This window comes from Xiphophorus hellerii, chromosome 5 (genome assembly GCF_003331165.1).
Source record: "Xiphophorus hellerii strain 12219 chromosome 5, Xiphophorus_hellerii-4.1, whole genome shotgun sequence".
Lineage (NCBI taxonomy): Eukaryota > Metazoa > Chordata > Actinopteri > Cyprinodontiformes > Poeciliidae > Xiphophorus > Xiphophorus hellerii.
This window is the reverse complement of record NC_045676.1, coordinates 14,642,056-14,647,283: the sequence shown is the minus strand read 5'-3', so window position 1 is coordinate 14,647,283 and position 5,228 is coordinate 14,642,056.

The window sequence follows — 5,228 nt, the reverse complement described above, 5'->3', positions numbered from 1 at the left end:
AGGTTGGACAATGTATTATTTCCCTCTACTTCATAACTTGCACTACTCTGTGTTGGTCTGTCACCTAAAATCCTAATGAAATACAATTAGTAAATTCCAACGCACAGCAACAACTAGAAAAGCAACCAATCAAAAAGCCAAAAACAAGCACATTCTATGACTACTAATGACATGTAACACAGAAAGGACTCAATGTGGAGCTCAGGCATGAATGAGTCACATCTCTCAGAGCTATGTGTAAAGCAAATGTTAAAGTTGCTTGGCACTGAGCTGATGTCTACAGCCTAAAGATAAGTAGCACATCAGTGGTTGTGTAATGTGTGTGCATATAGACTCAGCCACTAATTGTGGTCCTTTGATTTTATTCCATTAGCTATAAATGATTTTTAATGGTTCTTTACCAAGTGCAGCGGCATATACATTGAGTGCATTACAGGGCTGGTGTTTTGTCAGTAATGACTGATTCAGTGAAACACTCGTGAAAATAAGGTGATTTGAATTATATGTGGTCTAAAAGTTGAGGGTATTTCTATAGATATTCAAAGAAAAAGTCACTGTTTATTTATGGAATGAGTTTTTCTTCTGCACCATGATTCCAGCTTAGGATTGTTAAACTGATGTTGAAATAGATTCTCTTAGGTCTTAAAAATAAAAGATTGCCCATCAAGACTGAAGCACGTTTACAAGCTCTGAGCAAACTTGTTCAGGTAATATTGTTCAAATTGAGTGTATGATGTAAGTTATTTGTGGGGCTGCACATAGGAGAGATTAGGCACTCTAGAGAAAAGATCTTCACAAACATCAATCTCACAGTCAATTCCCTGTCAGATGAAAAGCTGCAGAGGTTAAAACATGAGTGGAAGTTTGTACTTGGAATTTTTGTTCCTCCGATTGGACCTCGTTAAAAACACTTGAGAAGTCTATAGGCACAATTTTGACACATGCTTTCAATATCTCAAGACTGAGCTATGGGTAGTTTGTTTTCAAATTGGAGATGATTCCCATTGTTCCTAAAACCCAAAAAGCTTTCAAATTGAGATAAAATGTGGCCATATGATAAAACCATTAATCATATGATCATGGAATAATCACCAAATTATTGTGTCTTGTTCTAATTTTTCTGATTTGTTTTCTTACGTCAACAGTTAAGTTTTACGTATTAGTTAAGTCTTCTGCAGCACAAAACCCCAAGGATCAGAAACTGAAGTCTGGGGATGGACTGTGAATTTTATGGACTGATGAGAATATGTCACAAATATAATGACATCGTCTGCTGATGACTATGCATTTACAAAGAGCCAACTGAGTCAGACAAAACCCTAGCAATGATCATAGAGTGTATGTAGGGCTTAAAATAAAACTTAAATGGAGGAGAGCTACTATGTAACTAACCAAAGAGATTCACAAAAGATGTAAAGAAATAATCACCACTTAGTCTAAAATAAATTGGATCAACAATTTTTTGATTCTCTTATATTTCCTTGTCTCATGTTGTGTAAATATCTGTGATATGGATGAATGTACCCTCTTATGTCGCTATGTGTCATTATTTCCCTGTTTCCTGCCATGATTCATGCTAGTCCTCTGCTCACAGCCCTGCCTTTTCTGCTGATTAGCTAATTGCTCTCACCTGTGCCTCTATTTAAACACCTGTTCCTCACTCACTTGGTGTGAAATTGTCTGTTGTTGTTTCAGCATTTAATTTCTTTCATGTCTCTGTTAATGATCATTTACCCGACTTATTTTTCCGCCTCCTGACCATCAACTCTGCCCTCTGCCTGTGTGGTGAGGAATTTTGAGATTCATTTTGAACCATTCTATGTGTACCTGGACTTCGCCTCTGCTTTGCCATGCCTGCTTGCCTTACGTATGTCCTGGACTGTTATGCTAATGATCTATTACTATATTGTGAAAACATTAACTCCCACTGTGTCACCCATCTTTAACCCAGCTGATTTTGGTGGTGCAAGTTCAGTCATCTGCCTCTACCACAGAATCCATAACCATCATTCCTGGTTTCCATCACGTACGTCTCTTTTCTATAAAGTACTACAATTAATAAGTTAATTATTGCTTGTATTCCTATTGCTTATGCAGTGCTTTTTTGCAAGTGGACTAAAATTTGTAAACAAAGCCACACGGGTGATGAGCATTGCTCCCATTGGACAAAAATGACGGATCATAGACCTGGAAAAACAAACTTTTGAAGTGCTGCATTTCTGTTGTGCAGATTTGTGCTGTTCATTACAACTGGAATATAATTTTTAATGTCAAGAGTTGCTTATTCAATTTAGGTTTCACAATATATTTCTAATTATGGAACACAGTCAGCAAATGCATGCTGCAAGGTTAATGAGACGAGATGCTCTGTCTGCCCTGACCCACAACATGCTGGCAGCAACATCGCAAAGCAGAAAACAGAGGATCAGGTACAATAATTAGTAGCATTAGCAACACTAAGGGAATCATTTTTACCATAATGCCCAGCAACGGTGTCTCATGAAGTCCAAAAAGACATATTTCCTGAAGCTGGTTCAGACCAAGGCCAGTCTGTAATCTCACCAGAATTTGTTTGGAAGCAGATCAAGACCACCTCTTAAATGGGGTCTCAGTCCAGTTGTTCGTCTGCACCAGACTTTACATGAGTGTATTCACTTCTGCACAAAAGGTCCAGGGTAAGCAAACTCTGGTCTTTTTTTAATCAAATTTGGATCGCCTTAGTCCTGGGTCAGGGGGTCCACATGACACCCCAGAGTTTCCTTCCCGAAACTCCTCCTCTTCCTGTTGCTGGAATCAACGGAGGTTAAAGCAGTGTGTTGTTAAATCAATAGTTACACTAGCCTCCTGTATTCAGTCATTTATGGCTGGAAGTCCAACAGTGTTAAAAGCCAGATTTGATAAAATGGAGCACACCTTTTAAGTGGCTTCAAAAGGTTTCTGCCATGGAAAAAACATATATTTCATACTCAAACTTGAGGGTAAGTCTTGGTGAGTTGTATGGATGAATGAGGTCAGTAAGGTAAGCTGAAGCTTCCACATCAAATGTCTTAAACTATTAACACACCAAAACCAAACACACACTCAACCTTTTAAGTGTCTCCAGATTTAGCATTGTGAATTTTCTTTGAAACAGGGTCCTGGACATAAATACAGGGAAACATGATTTATGTTCGGAGTTTGAAGTGCTTCGTCTGACTATTCTTTGGAACTTCAAAGAGGTGTTTTAAGACCCATTTTTAAACTTCTCTCTATTAAAATCCTACATCAATGTTGCTGACAGGAAGTTCCAAATCAAGAAGAATTACAACCATCTCAAAGTGATAGTACATGGTTTGGATCAGAAGCCCAACGCTTTAGACCCTGAACATATTAAGAAATACAAGTTTTGATTGTATGAGTGAAGTAAAACTTTTTGTTGTAAATTCGGTGGTAGGAGCAGTATATAAAAACAACTAGTTACAAGTGAAAAGTTTTGTAATACTTTGTAAGGTACCACTTCCTACCTTTAGTTTCGGAACATCGGCTGCATTGATTTCCCTCTGTTCACTCAACTCTTGTAAGTTTCTTGAGTTTTTTGCTATATAGTTGCGTATGTCATTCGGTAATTAGATGCACAATAACTGCAGTGGCCAGCGTTTGTGAGTTCTCCCCATCTATAAATTGTGTGTGCAGTGTTGCCTTGCAGTTTGCTGATGGGCACAGTTCATGAAAGCTCATGGTCAATATTTCAGGAGTATTTAAGATCTTGCTCTCAGTTAGGAAGGTTTGGCCATTTACTTGGCATGTAAGAGTTTCCTTTGTTTTGACAGACTGGCCATGTTAGCTCTCTCTCTCTTTCTCTCCGTTTTGACATATTTAAGTGGTGGCTATCTCCTTATGCTTCTTAAAGGCAATATTTGTGAAACGCACAACCGATACTTGTCACATTGATGGATTCTCTCACCTGTGGTGTGACTCTTTGTAGCTCCTCTAGGGTTACCATGAGTGTCTTGCATATTACCTCTTTTAATGTTACCAGTCTTAAGTTGTGCCACAATTGCTCCATGTAATTGTGGATAGTTTGATGGGTTTAGACAACAGAAAAGGGAATAATATCTGGAACTCTGGAATTTTTAATGCTCTGTTTTGATGTCCATACTTATCTAAGCCAAAAAAACCCAAACAAATCCTTTAAATTCAATGCTGCTCAGGAACTTTGTTCACTTTTCATTTTCTGCAGTTTCAATATAAACTGTTTTTGATTCTATACTGTATTATTTTGTATTTTTCAATGCGCCTGAGTAAGACAATACACATGCCAAAGTCAAATGAAGCAGGAAAGACATTCTTTCATTGGCCAAAAGTAAAATGGATGCAGGCACGTGCGCACCCATAGGATGAGACCTGCAGAGCCTATGATTAACTGTTCTGTCAGAGCTGAGGAGCAAGTGTGGTGGGCAGAGGATGAGGAGGGACTGAACAGAGGAGAGGGTGAATTGGAAAGGGAATGGAAATTACGATGCAGTCTGAAATCCCTGGGGTCTCTAAATAGAGGTCTCGTGGGACTGGGGAAGGCAAAGCCACAGCCAACTGTTGCTCCTGCTGCCGTCGTACATGCAGGTGCTTCAGTGTGTGTTTGCAAGCTCTCCCTTCTCGTGTTATTTCCGCTGAGTCCTCTTTGCAGATTATCCTCCGTGCAATCTATATGCAGAGCAGAATGGGCAATGCAGTGTGGGATGAAGTTGCTGATTGGGTGAATGATTGGGTGTGTGCATGTGGGGTGCCTTATCACAATTCTGCAGTACAATGGAGACAGGATGGTCAACTGAATCTATCTTTCTCGACAAATCAGAATGGCAGAAGTGTAGCTGAGGACTCGCATGCGGGAATGCACACCCCCACACACGTATACACATCGCTGCTCCTCTATTTTCTCCCATTCGTCACAGGGCTTGTTGTTCTAATGCCACAGATAGGTCTGGGTTCGGGTCCCCAGCTTTTCACTGGTGATGACTGTCGTCTCAAGATATGTCCCTGAGTGCAGGGAGTTGAGAGTTGGGAAGCAAGGAAGTTGACCAAAAAGAAAAAAACATGAAATGATTCAGGTAGCATGACCTCTTTTTTCCCCTAAGGTTCCCATGTTAAATTACCACACAGAAAAACTAAAATCAGAATAATACTTTCTGTGCTCATTTAATCTTCCCTTGTTGCTTTCTCACCCTGCTTTTCCGGACTGGTGCTGAGGTGTT